We start from the raw sequence: 15216 nt of genomic DNA, 5'->3' as shown, positions 1-15216 counted from the left end.
ACAGTGACCACGTAAAGATGCTTAGAACACTAATGTCTCCCGCCAAGTATGAAGGCCTGGTGTGAGATTCCACCTGATGTCATGCAGCCCACATAATGCTGCTGTATGCGTTTCCTTCTGCATGATTATTATCTGTCGCACTCTGCAGGGGCAATGAAGATGCTCGTGTAGCATTTTCAATGGGAATTGTTTGATCACCTACCATAGAGCCCGGAACTGACTCTCCCTGAGTTCAATCTCTGCTCATATGAACCACTGGCCATGATGACAATGTTCTGGCACAGACAACGAGCTGTAGACCAGCGTAGAGAATTGTCAGGAAGCCTAGACAGCCGTCTGCCTTCTATGACGACGGTATTGTAAACATGGTACAAACCTACGAGAAATGTCTAAATAGGAGCGGCGACTATGTAGAGAAGTAGCTGGAAGGTATAGCTCCCTGTTGCAAATAAAAAATTGTTGATTTTTCAGAGGTTTCAATTTTGTTACCGATTGGACATTACTTTCCATATAGGTGTCGTAGAAGGTAGAATATTTTTAGATACTATCATAAGCAGTTGAATAGTGTTTCACAAGAACAGTGTGTTTCCATCGAACGTTTCCTTGATAGAATAAGATCAGTCAATGTTTAGTGACGACTCCGAAACGAAAGCGACCTTTGTTACATGAGGACGGAAGGACTGTACAGAAAGAAATTTTTTGAGCAGCACTTTGGCACTAACAACAAAACCAAAAGTTCAGTAATGCAACAGCTCATTCAGTACGATCACGTGGACAGCCATCAGGCTGTTGATCGATAGCGCCTCTGGGGAAAGGACCCAAACCCGAACTTCTCTTAATAGTCTGGAAGTGACATATTGTGCGCTAACACGATAACGCCAATACTGGATACATCTAAACCATATACACAGATAAAAATGAACATGAACATTTCTCTTGCAGTAAGGTGGTTTTTCTTGTTACTTAAAAATGAACAGTCACAACCGCAAGAAATTTCTTTTTTTACGAGGTTACCGTTTTGGGTCTGTTTTACACCATCTTCAGATTTCACGCCATGATGGAAGAGGGTGGCTGTGAACGGAGCAGGTGCTATGACTGCACGAACACTCGGAGCAGCTAGCCTTCTTATGGTTGTGACAATTCATGTTCATTTTTAAGTAACAAAAAACAAGAAAAAAAAGAAAATACCGATGTACTCCAAGAGAAGAGTTATCAAAATTTATACGTGCACAGATGTCTTAGAGAACAAATCTCAACAAATTAAATTTTAAGAAGAACACACACATATTGGTCAACCCGGCCAATTAATGATCACCTCAAGCACAAGGTCAGTTACATTATATTTGAAAAGACTCAAACAATTTACCCACAGGTAATTTTAATTAGAAATAATGAGATTTAAGCACTTACCGATTAAGTTAATTACAGGAAAACAACGAGACTTAAGCAACGTAAGCAAAAGGTAAACAATAAAAAACAATATTAGAACAATTTAAACGGAAGGTAATGTTCTTTGGAGACTCTTAGATCTGTAAACTCTCCCCTTTAGTACAGTACAATACAGTGGGATCTAAACGAGATGAAAATCATGCCGACTTTATAAATGACCGCAACCAGCAACCAAGTCATGATTGCTACGTAGGTATCTTAACCAAAAAGGCCAGAATTATAAAAACATGAAACATGAAATAATATGAACCAAAACCAAACAATAATGGAAAATATAAACATTAGCGAAATCATAAACCTTAAACAAAACAACAATAAAAGCAATCTTGCAATTGTTGGTGCTCTTCACGGTTATGCAGCAATATTTCATCATCCTGACGGCTTGATATTTCGAAGATCCCATCGGCTTGTATATTCAGGTGACATTGCAGTTGCACAATCACGCTGCAACTGCGCTGACATCAATAGGGCGGCTCCTCTTTACTCCTGGAACAGGCCGCTGCGCATTCGCCAGAAGCGAAAGGCCAGCCTTCTGCAAAGGGAAAAATGGCAGCGCCGCTGGCGCCAGAAAATAACAAAAGCGACGAACCGCGAATTAAGATGGAGCCTGTCGAAAACCATACCGTTGTTGTTTTATCTATGATAAAAGAGGATTCCACATCTTGCTTGAAAAACAAAAAACAAAACTTTCATCACTATTAATAATATTATCATATAATCGCATTTTGACGGATTTCTTAAGCCGAAAATCTCGGTAACGGGAAGCCGGAGCAATAAACTGCGCCCCGTTAAATTACATATTATTCTCTTAAATGAGACTGTGTTTGGAGATGGCAGATTTTTTTGTCTGGAGCAAACGTGTGTGACGTTGATGCTCCATACGTTTGTCATGAACCATACGAATTGTCTGTCCAATATAAGTATTTCCACAAAGACAGATATTTTATATGCTCCAGCCTTCCGCAATAATTTTAACAGATCCAACAAGGGCTCTTTTTTGGCCAGTGGTATCATCAGATATAGATGGATGTTCGCGAAGTCGGTGAAATGTGGAACATTGTTTCTTTACAGTGCTCTTCTTCATTGACTCCGAATAGGCACATGAAGTTTCGTCAGCTAAATCCTAGGATACAGGGTATTTGCTTATGCAAACTACAGTGCAGTTGCTACAGACCACATAAACCAGAGGACCACCTCACTTTTTAAGAAAAGCTTCAGACCTGAGGACATCATTAAAAAACTTGATCCAGGGGCAGCAGTACCAACCTGCTGTATGGTTTACCCAAGGTTCAAAAACGTGGAACCCCCTTGTCCGATCGTAAGCAGTTTGGGCGTCCCTAGTTAGGCCAGATATCTTGTTCTGTTCTTTGCCTGTAAGTGGGGAAATGACATAATCATAAAATCAAATCGATTGATTTTACCCAACGCTTTAAATTTTAATGCCTTGCAGCATTATACCTTCTATTTAGTTTTGATGCTGTTTTACTTTTTAATATCCTTTCCTTCCACTGGATGGATAATGATTTAAAATGTTTAAACCGGAAATATTTTATGACATTTAACTACGAAGTTATAAAAGAAAATGAATGAAACGCCTTTACAGCCGGCTGCCTGAAAGCTACCATCAAGTACATCTAAAACTTCCTAGGAAATTCAATAGTAGGTGTTGCTAGCTGTTAAAACAAGGTCTAAAGAGAGTTCGTTACTTGAACTTCTGTAATTTGTACATACTTTGGCTGTTTCAAACATTAAGAGACAATTTCGAATTGGTTGTCATTCGCGTGCAGTCGTTGGTCAGAATATCTGTGGCGGAGGAAGATGTGATTATTTCACCATGACTGCTTGGCAGCAAGGAGCGCAGGAGTTGTATCGTTAGAGGAGTTGTAAAGTGTCAGGCAAATCCAACACCTTCCATGAAAATCCTGACATGATAAGCAAATCCAGTAGTGTGTCACATAGCTCCGAATAAATCGTGACATTAAATTAACCAAAGTAATACAAGTAACGAGTGAGCAAACGGAATACCACAGACTATCACAAGAATTCCTAAATGCATGTTATACCTTCCCACTGTGAGACAGACGCAGTTCCTTGGGGAGAAACGAGAACAGAAGCCGAGAGCAGAACCGTGTTAAGCTGGAATGCCCTACGATAAGGGACGGAAACCCACGTCGCCAGATAACCAACAGGACCACCCCCTCGCCCATGTTAAAAGATAAAGCCCTCCAGAAGAACAGTACAGATCTTACGATAACACTAAAAGGGCCACACCAGTCAAGTTTTAGCGCGAGACTTTTTCGCGTCTCTGTTACGTTGCAAACGTTAAAAACATTGTCTCGACACGAAACGTATAACGTTTCTCATTGGATGGACTGAATTTTTGTAGGCAGAGCTTAAGATTAACATTAGACCCTGATTGGTCAGATGAAAACCCAGCCAGATAGTTTCTTTGAAACGAACTTCGGTAAATTGTAGTAAGGAGAAGTTAGGAAAGAGTTGCTTCCAAGACAGCGAAGGTGGAGCTGTGCTGATCGCTGCTCCCTGACGCTGACTAACCACCGACAAGATAATGAATGCACGCAATGCCCCATAAGCACGCATAAAGCTCCATCCAGAACTGCAGAAGTCTCATCTGTTACATCCCCTTTTTACGTAATACTAGTGTCGATCGTCAATTAAATCTCATGGTGTTCACATTTGCCACTTGAAGTAAAAATCTGAAACGCGATAATTTTTTTGTTATATAATTATTAATAAGCCGCATTAGCCTCTGTAATTTATGACAAGACTGATAAGTAATTATAGATAATTGAGGGTCAGTTTAGACCATTTTGATAGTTTTCTCTTTTGTGAAACTTAATTTAAACCTAGATTATAGATGTGATATGGCATAGGTCATCCTTCGATCCATTGTAGAACTTGGAAACCCATTCAGGCAATATTGATTCACATTTGTGTTGAACGCAGTTGGTTTTTATCATCCTTGTATTAAAACATTTCATTTTATCAATAGTGCAAACTATAAACAATGTTTTGTGAGTAGAATAAAATTTTCAATGATAAACTTAACTGCTTTTTCGACGTTATTTTACCAGCTAACTAAAAATAGGAAAGCCTTGAACCCCTTCCACTAAATGTAGTTAGTATTAAGATTCTTTTACAGGGAGTGAAGTGGAGCTATTGCTGAAATCATTAAGTATTTGGTTATATCATCGCTAGTCTCACTGAACTCTTCTGAACTCTACATGTCATGTGTGGTCTGGCGTCTCCTTACCAGCAACAGGTCCCAGGTTCAACCTAGTCAAATCCCTAAAAAACACGCTCAGAGCGTCGTTGCGCGAAAGTGGTAGGGAGACACGATGTAGAACAAAGAGACACCACGCAGACTGTTAGAGAGTAGTGAGACAGGCGCCGAGCATAAGTCTCGTGGCAATGTAGACATAAAGTTAAATGCATCTATGATGAAGGGAAAGGACTTTCTGATGTAAGAAAATATTATTAGACATTTATTATTAAAATATGATTATTGATTGTAATTTCCTGTTTGTAATGCAGATTGTTTAAAAGTCAGATGTGGTTGGCTCACGACGTGCGCTCTTACACACATAAAAATTGTTAAGCATCACATTGAGAAGGGGAAGCAACATATAATTACGTGGCTTCATTTCCCGTTTAGAAAGTGCCGTGGACCATTGTGGAACAGCTAGGCTTTGTACGGGCGATATGCGAGTTGAGAAGTGAAGTTTTCTACCTTAAGGGCCGTTTAAAACTGAGTTTGGAGAATATTACAAGGGGGGAATATAATTAGTAACTTAACGTCGGCCTCTGCTGGTCTGTCCACACAATGACACATTAGATGCGCTTGGCCCTATGAAAAAAGTAACATAGATGAAAAAAATAAAAAAAATAAACCTGGCACATAGAAAGTAAAAGATGAAGGTTGTCCAACTACCAAAGCAAATACAAATTTAGAGTAATTGACACTATAATTACGAGCTTGGATTTCAAACACATATAACACGTTAACACTTACGTCAATAACAATGACAGAGCCTGAATGGTTCGTTATGCCAATAAAAGCTTATAAACCACATGTAAATGTCCATTCATTAACCACTCTGTGTTTTTCACACATATTAATCTCACATGCAACAAAACAACAGTATTTCTCAATAGATTTAAACCAATTACAAATCTTATAAAGACGCCTATGTAATGGTGTGTCCGTATTATACAGAAGATTAAACGAGAGTAATATCGTCCAGCAGTGGACAATGTTTACTCACTTGTTCTTTTGAATTATTCAAATGTTTTCAGAGTCTGTCTTTAATATCGCTGTTTTTACGTGTACGCTGAATTAGTCTATAGTTTCTTCAGCGCTTCAGTAGCGCTGGATTCGTTTCTACTTCTAAATCGTCAAAATACATCATTACAATGCGTAGTTAAATATTGTACATTGGCAAATGAAGGTTCTTGGCCTCTTTCATTACTCAAATCATTGTTTTATGTGACGAGATGTGGCGGTGTGAAAATACATCTTAACTTGTGTTTCGATATTGTGAAACAATGGAGAAAGATTCACTAGATATTTAGAATGAAATGAGGTATAAAGACATTAGATAAGCATATGAAGAGGAATGGAGGTAACAATTCTGATTTAGTTACATTGCAGTCGCGTGTGGCTTGGGACCACTGTTAAATGAGATATCCACATCAGATAACTTTAGATTATTGATTAAGGAATCAGTAATTTTCAGCGTAGGGTATTTTTTTGCGTTTATTAATTATTTGTCTAATACTTGTAAGACTAAGAATTTGATCTCCTGATATCAATGTTGCCCTTGGTCAATGTTACTGAGTGTTTTAACATGAATTTAATACAAGTAATAACACATCAGATAATTCAGTAAACAGATATTTCATCTAAGACCATTGTCCACATCCTCGATATAAGTCGCTTTTATTTAAAGATGTGAATACATTAGTTTACTTGTCGTAGGAGCATTGCATTGAGCTCTCAGGAGCTGCCGTACAAAAAGCAGCAATCACCACGTTTCCAAGCAATTACAGGACGAGTGAGATATTTTCATTTGCTACGAACATTATAAGCGGACAGGGACCATTTCATGAATAGCGTTATTAGGCAGATCCTTAATGCACAGAGACCACTTTGTTTTATTGAAGAGGCTGATAGTAAAGCTCAGGATTTATTTAGTTTGCATATTTATAAAACAGGGCGAAGTTCACGTAGTATTCTCGCAGGCAGATGTATTTGATTTCTCGTACAGTTACTTATGCACAAAGTCACCCTAAGCTGAACAAAGCAAAGTTATAACCAATCAACGAAGCAGGTACGAGTTCAGCACCATACGAAAATATATTTGTAAAGGAAACTTTCAATGTAATTTCTTCTCAGTGGGAAAACTTACCTCTTCTTTCCGCTGCAATGGTCGTAGAAGTTGCTAATTGTTGATAGTGTCGCCTAATGTAAGAAACTCATATTTCGATAATGTGAGTTTAACTATTTGTCAGTTAAATAGACAAGCATTATAATTAACTTCACTTTCCTTATATTAACCCCAAATCCAATCTTATTAAGGGAGCTGTGACAATAGGAAGAACGATAAAAATATTCGCCACCTCTCTTCTTCAGGACACGTCTCAGATTCCTTTCTTTCAACTGACTAAAAAAATGTGACAGTCGAATCGCTCTCATCTAACAGCATCTTCGCTGCAGCGCATCGCTTACTTTTTTATCTTATGTATACCTATTTGGAAACATCTAGCAAATGCTTTTACATAACTGTCGAGGTAAGCCTCACTCCGGACGAAACAGTCCACTATTCAGGCCAAAACTGATCTATGCTTGGCTAGAACAGCTATTATCAGCTATAAAGACAATAGCTGTGCAGGTTGTCACAGAGCAGTTAGAAGCACCCATGGCTCTCTCTTCAAGTACGCAAAAGTCGAAATAACACTTCCGAACACTTTTCGTCCTGCATCTCGCTTGTTTCCGTATCATACCGCCTACGGAACCATCTTTTGAGGGTCCTAATAGCTCATGCCTCCCCCCCACCCCCACCCACCCACCCACCCAACCCCATGAACCATGGACCTTGCCGTTGGTGGGAAGGCTTGCGTGCCTCAGCAATACAGATGGCCGTACCGTAGGTGCGACCACAAAGGAGGGGTATCTGTTGAGAGGCCAGACAAACGTGTCGTTCCTGAAGAGGAGCAACAGCCTTTTCAGTAGTTGCAGGGGCAACAGTCTGGATGATAGACTGATCTGGACTTACAACACTAACCAGAGCGGCCTTCCTGTGCTGGTACTGCGAACGGCTGAAAGCAAGGGGAAACTACAGCCGTAATTCTTCCCGAGGGCATGCAGCTTTACTGTATGGTTAAATGATGATGGCGTCCTCTTAGGTAAAATATTCCGGAGGTAAAATAGTCCCCCATTCGGATCTCTGGGCCGGAACTACTCAAGAGGAAGTCGTTATCAGCAGAAATAAAACTGGCGTTCTACGAATCGGAGCGTGGAATGTCAGATCCCTTAATCGGGCAGGTAGGTTAGAAAATTTGAAAAGGAAAATGGAAGGGTTAAAGTTAGATATAGAGGGAATTAGTGGAGTTCGGTGGCAGGAGGAACAAGACTTTTGGTCAGGTGAATACAGGGTTATAAATACAAAATCAAATAGGGGTAATGCATGAGTAGGTTTAATAATTGATAAAAAATAGGAGTGCGGGTGCGGGTAAGCTACTACAAACAGCACAGTAAACGCATCATTGTGGTCAAGATAGACACGAAGCCCACGCCTACTACAGTAGTACAATTTTATATGCCAACTAGCTCTGCAGATGATGAAGAAATTGATGAAATGTATGATGAGATAAAATAAATTATTCAGGTAGTGTTGGGAGACAAAAATTTAATAGTCATAGGTGACAGGAATTTGACAGTAGGAAAAGGAAGAGAAGGAAACGTAGTAGGTGAATATGGATTGGGGCTAAGAAATGAAAGAGGAACCCGTTTGGTAGAATTTTGCACAGAGCATAACTTAATCATAGCTAAAAGTTTGTTCAAGAATCATGAAAGAAGGTTGTATACATGGAGGAAACCTGGAGATACTAAAAGGTTTCAGATACATTATATAATGGTAAGACAGAGATTTAGGAACCAGATTTTAAATCGTAAGACATTTCCAGGGGCAGATGGGGACTCTGATCACAATCAATTGGTTATAAACTGTAGATTAAAAGTGAAGAAACTGCAAAAAGGTGGGAATTTAAGGTGATGGGACCCGAATAAACTGAAAGAACCAGAGGTTGTACAGAGTTTCAGGGAGAGCATAATGGAACAGTTGACAGGAATGAAGGAAAGAAATACGGTAGAAAAAGAATGGCTAGCTTTGAGGAATGGAATAGTGAAGGCAGCTGAGGATCAAGAAGGTAAAAAGACGAGGGCTAGTAGAAATCCTTGGGTAACAGAAGAGAATTTAATTGATGACAGGAGAAAATATAAAAATGTATTAAATGAAGCAGGCAAAAAGGAATATAAATGTCTCAAAAATGAGATCGACAGGAAGTGCAAAATGGCTAAGCAGGGATGGCTAGAGGACAAATGTAAGGATGTAGAGGCACATCTCACTAGGGGTAAGATAGATACTGCCTACAGGAAATTTAAAGAGACCTTTGGAGAAAAGAGAACCACTTGCATGAATATTAAGAGCTCACATGGAAATCCAGTTCTAAGCAAAGAAGGGAAGGCAGAAAGGTGGAAGGAGTACATAGAGGGTCTACACAAGGGCGATGTTCTTGAGGACAATATTATGGAAATGGAAGAGGAGGTAGATGAAGATGAAATGGGAGATATGATACTGCGTGAAGAGTTTGACAGAGTACTGAAAGACCTAAGTCGAAACAAGGCCCTGGGAGTAGAGAACATTCCATTAGAACTACTGACGGCCTTGGGAGAGCCAGGCCAAACAAAACTCTGCCATCTGGTGAGCAAGATGTATGAGACAGGCGAAATTCCTTCAGACTTCTAGAAGAATATAGTAATTCCAATCCCAAATAAAATTGGTGTTGACAGATGTGAAGATTACCGAACTATCAGTTTAATAAGTTACAGCTGCAAAATACTAACGCGAATTCTTTACAGAAGAATGGAAAAACTGGTAGAAGCTGACCCGGGGAAGATCGGTTTGGATTCCGTAAAAATGGTGGAACACGTGAGGCAATACTGACCCTACGAGTTAGCTTAGAAGAAAGATTAGGGAAAAGCAAACCTACGTTTCTAACATTTGTAGACTTAGAGAAAGCTTTTGACAATGTTGACTTGAATAATCTCTTTCAAATTCTGAAGGTGGCAGGGGTAAAATGCAGGGAGCGAAAGGCTATTTACAATTTGTACAGAGAGCAGATGGCAGTTATAAGAGTCGAAGGGTACGAAAGGGAAGTAGTGGTTGGGAAGGGAGTGAGACAGGGTTGTAGCATATCCCTGATGCTATTCACAAAAAGAAAAGTTCGGAGTAGTTCTTAAAATCCAGGGAGAAGAAATAAGAACTTTGAGGTTTGCCGATGACATTGTAATTCTGTCAGAGACAGCAAAGGACTTCAACGGAATGGACAGTGTCTTGAAGGAGGGTATAACATCAACAAAAGCGAAACGAGGTTAATGGAATGTAGTCGAATTAAATCGGGTGATAATGAGGGAATTACATTAGGAAATGAGACACTTAAAGTAGTAGAGGAGTTTTGCTATTTGGGGAGCAAAATAACTGATGATGGTCGAAGTAGAGAGGATAAAAATGTAGACGCAATGGCAAGGAAATCGTTTCTGAAGGAGAGAAATTTGTTAACATCAAGTATTGATTTAAGTGTCAGGAAGTCATTTCTAAAATTATTTGTATGGAGTGTAGCCATGTATGGAAGTGAAACATGGGCGATAATTAGTTTAGACAAGAAGAGAATAGAAGCTTTCGAAATGTGGTGCTACAGAAGAATGCTGAAGATTAGATGGGTAGATCACATAACTAATGAGGAGGTATTGAATAGTATTGGGTAGAAGAGAAGTTTGTGGCACAACTGGACTAGAAGAAGGGATCGGTTGGTAGGAGATGTTCTGAGGCTGCACTGGAGGGCAGCTTGGAGGGTAAAATCGTAGAGGCAGACCAAGAGATGAATACCCTAAGCCGATTCAGGAGGATGTAGGCTGGAATAGGTACTGGGAGATGGAGAAGCTGGCACAGGATAGAATAGCATGGAGAGGTGCATCAAATCAGTCTCAGGACTTGAGACCACAACAACAACAACAACAACACCAACAACAATCGCTCCTGTTACAAACAGCACACGTTCGGAGATCTCCGTTCTACCCTAACAATTTCTAGTTCCACAGTAGAGAGCACTGTCCGCATCCATGGAATTTGTGTAAAAATAAATAATGTAGGGCCACACTGAGGCAGCATATAAAGCATGAAAATAAGTTGTTAGGCCCTCTCTTTTTGTAGGGGGTATGGAAATTAATACTGTCACCCAGCAAGCGTACAGCGGTGTTGCTGGACCCCGGCCGTTTAAACTTGTACTTCACCAAGGCAATAGGCTCGGTAACCTTCCAGGTGGACCGATCAGCAGTGGCCTCACTAATAAAGTTACCATATAAAATCATATCTTATAATATTGCCGGCGCCGGCCGGAGTGGCCGAGCGGTTCTAGGCGCTACAGTCTGGAACCGCGCGACCGCTACGTTCACAGGTTCGGATCCTGCATCGGAAATGGATGTGTGTGATCTCATTAGGTTAGTTAGGTTTAAGTAGTTCTACGTTCTAGGGGACTGATGACCTCAGAAGTTAAGTCCCATAGTGCTCAGAGCCATTTGAATTTACTTTTCGGGTTCTTACCTTTATAATATCGAACTTTATCACACAGAATCACGTTATAGACTACGAAGAAGTATTAGTAGCACCGAGTTCATGTCAGCCTTCATCGCTTCTGCCAACGTCCCCAAATAGATTGTAAGAGAAAGGAAACGACACACCCCGAAGGAATTATCTGAATGGGACCGTAATCGGTATATGTGATGTACATGTACAGACAAACAAATTATCACAATTTCACACGAACTGGATGATTTATGCAAAAATAAGACCTTCCACAAATTGAGCAAGTATGTTACGTGTTGGTCCACCTCTGGCCCTTACGGAAGCAGTTGTTCGGCTTGCCGTTGATTGATTAAGTTGTTGACTGTCCTCTGTCCAATTATCGTACAAGATCGTAAGAATTTCCTACATGGACTGGTGACGTAACATTCTCAGTAACAAATAATTCCAATATCACAGCATTAGATTGTGGTCATCAACAATACTTTAAGGTTTTTATTTCTTTCTACTAAAATGTTTTATTAAGTTTAGAAGCAGAGATGGGTGTAGGCGAGTGGTTCTCTGGTGAAGGTGGGGTGGAATTGCTGAAGATGTGGGCAGCAAGTGGCTGCCGCAATATTTTATTGACTTCCTTGCTAGACAACTTAGTAACTTCGCGCCCACGGGAGGCGATGAACCTCCGACTGCCGCCGATTCTATTAAACGCACCGGTGTCATCGCTTCTCGCTCATGCGGCTCTGCAGTGAACGACCTTGTTTAGGTGTTCATTCCATGCTGCCTCGCCATGCTAGGTCTGGCAGCCTCAGCACGGCTCTTGTAACTGTGAGCGGAGCTTGCCCAATTTCGTCCCAAAGGTAACCAGCTGCCTTGCCCAATGTCAGGCCCGCACCATTGACTAGAGAGCGGTGGCTGCCGTTGGCCCTGCGTAGTGGTTCACGGCTGGAAGGGAGTTAGTTCGACCCTTGAACAATTTAGTCTTTCGCTGTACCACGAGGATACCGGTTCTGCTGAGATAGCGGAACAACATTGGCAACCGCCTCTCGACGTGAGCCTAAATAGAGATTACGCGAGTCGCAGCCCAGCGGCACCCCTCTTGATTCTACTGCCTTTCATACACGCCAGGCAGGCTTTGAAGGGCTGATAACTCGTACCCTGCTCATAAAAGCCATGAAAACGTTCCGAACGCAGGTCATTGCCTCTGTTGCGAAACCGCTGAAATGGCTTAGTACTGAGTCGGGACGAGGCAATAAGAGCCAGGATTTCGGCATCGGGCCACGGCCTTGTCCACCGTCGCTAAATAAGCTCAGCAGTTTCCCCCACTATAAAAATCAAAGTGAGATTCCTCAGTCCCAGCATGTCAACACGAGGAAAACTCGACGTCATATTTTTAAAATCATAATGATCCAATAACACAGTGATAATCATTGAAGTTGCTCATAGTGAAAAATGTGAAATAGTGACCTGTATGTAGTTTATAGAAACATTTTATAACCAAGACTGCCTTAGAACTTGTTTTCCATTGACCGATTTAGACAGGTATGACTGTGATCTTCAGTTGTTCAAAACATTTGGTTGTACATCATGTTCTCTTGTGTGTTTATTACCGATGTTAAAATGGCATGAGTGATGAACGTACAATGGCACGTGATGTAAAAGCACAAAAGTTTTTAAAGCTCTCTGACAACGGTCATTTAAAACAGTTTTGAACACGAGTTTGGATGATCATAATGAAAAAGGTGTAAAATTTTATGATTATCGATTTGACGTATAGTAATTCCTAAACTCTGCGTGTGGTAGTGGACTACGGGTCTCTAATATCACTGCCGTCGACGGCCTGCGTGATTATCGAAAGTCTGCGGCTTACCTACAGGTTGCTGTAAAAGCTGATGATCCTCCAAGTCACTCCACTCAGTTGCCAGAGGATATACCAGTGTCTTACACAATGCCCCGCACGACAAAATCCAGGGCGTGACAGCATCGCTTCCAACTGGTAAAGACACCTTGCATACATCGAGCAGGACGTCGGTTTTGATATATATCAATGAAATCAAATATATCCTCACATGTATAGGGCTTCAGAATTTATTGTCTGGGACACATTGTTCCAGAATTACAGTACATATAGTTCCGATCCTCCGATTCCAACCACGGTTTTCAAGACATTTCGGCTGGTTGTAATGAGCATACCGGAACTTGATGTCTCCTCCCTAATACTCGTATTCCCAACTGCTAACAGCAGACTTCACCAGGAGAGGTAATAGCCAGCCTAAAAACAAAACTTTAAAACTATAAACCAGCCTCAAGTCATATACAAAATTGGTTCAAATGGTGCTGAGAACTATGGGACTTAACTTCTGAGGTCATCGGACCGTAGCAGCGGCGCGGTTCCAGACTTTAGCGCCTAGAACCGCTCGGCTACTCCGTTCGGCTCAAGTCATATACAATTTCCATTATTATTACCGCTTACGCTCGTCAGACAAATCTTCAGAAATTTTGTGGCCAACGTCTACGCGTGAAATGTACCTGGCTGTGTACAGAGCCAACACTAGACAAATCTGATGTTGGCACTGTACACAGCCAGATATATTTAGCTTGTAGACATTGCCTGAAAATGTTAATGTCCTAACGAAATGGGCAATGAACGAAATGGTAGGCCTATGCGAATTGAGACTGCTCCACAATTTTATTCCCAACTGACTGAGTAACTAGCGTTACGAAGGTATGTATTTATTCCCACCTTGTATTAGTCCATATCTTCTTACCCTCTCTCTGCATCCATTTCCTCCTTCATCCCCTTTCTGTCCGTCTCCTCCACCTACTCTCTCTGTCCATCTCCTCCACACCCACTATCTGTCCATCGCCTCCTACTCCCTCTCTCTGTTCATTTCCTCCCTCCCTCTCCCTCTCTTTCTCCCTCTCCCCCTATCTATGTCTCTCTCTCTCTCTCTCTCTCTCTCTCTCTCTCTCTCTGCCTCTCTCTCTCCATCTCCTCCTCGTTCTACTCTTTGCGTTGTCTGGCCATCTCCTCCTCCACCTGTTCCTTTTAATCTTTTCCTCCCCCCTCTCTCTGTTCATCTCCCCTTTCCACTCTCCAGTTCTCACTGCCTGTCTCTTCTTCTCCCTGACTGTGTCCATCTGATCGTTTTTCCTTTCTCTGTCCATCTCCTCCCCCCTATATTTACCTACCCTCTCTGTCCCTTTCCTCTTACTCATATGTACGTCCACCACTTCCTTCCTCCTCGCTGTCTCTCCATCTAGTCCTGCCCCTTCTGTTTCCCCATTGTCACTCTCATCTCAAAAGGAAGCTGGTGGCTCTTATCCCTAAAGTACTACATAGCACATTCTGGCTAGTACGAGTACCAAATTTGATCGTAATCGCTCCAGGAGTTTCGAATGAGGTTTTCGCCCATGATTTTGCCGACAAACCCACGTGTCAAATATATTTCAGTTATATAACGTATTTAACACATATCTGTAAACATATTTAATCTCTATGTTGTGCAGCAGCATATTCAGGCAGCTCCATGTTAATCACGTCGTAGCTCCTGAAGTATGTGTTGTACAACGGTATAATTTTGCTGGCACTTCCAGTGGTATATGTGAATACTGTCTACAGCATGTGTCACGAGTACAGTCAGTACTAAGGAAGTAATAAACTGTAAAGTCATGCTTCATGCGGCAATTTTACTGTATGGACAACGAAAATATATTTAGCTGTAAGCTTTTTTCTTTCGCCATTTTGTGGGGTTCTCAGGGAAAAAAATATTTCATAAAGGTTTGAAATGAAGGATATAGTTTGTTGCAAGTCAATAAGTGCTCTCATTCTCAGATAATGAATGTCTAAAGTGTGGGTATTAACGCGTCATTAGCTCCACTAGTTTCTCGA

This window comes from Schistocerca gregaria, chromosome 2 (assembly GCF_023897955.1).
Source record: "Schistocerca gregaria isolate iqSchGreg1 chromosome 2, iqSchGreg1.2, whole genome shotgun sequence".
NCBI lineage: Eukaryota > Metazoa > Arthropoda > Insecta > Orthoptera > Acrididae > Schistocerca > Schistocerca gregaria.
This window is presented reverse-complemented; position numbering follows the sequence as displayed.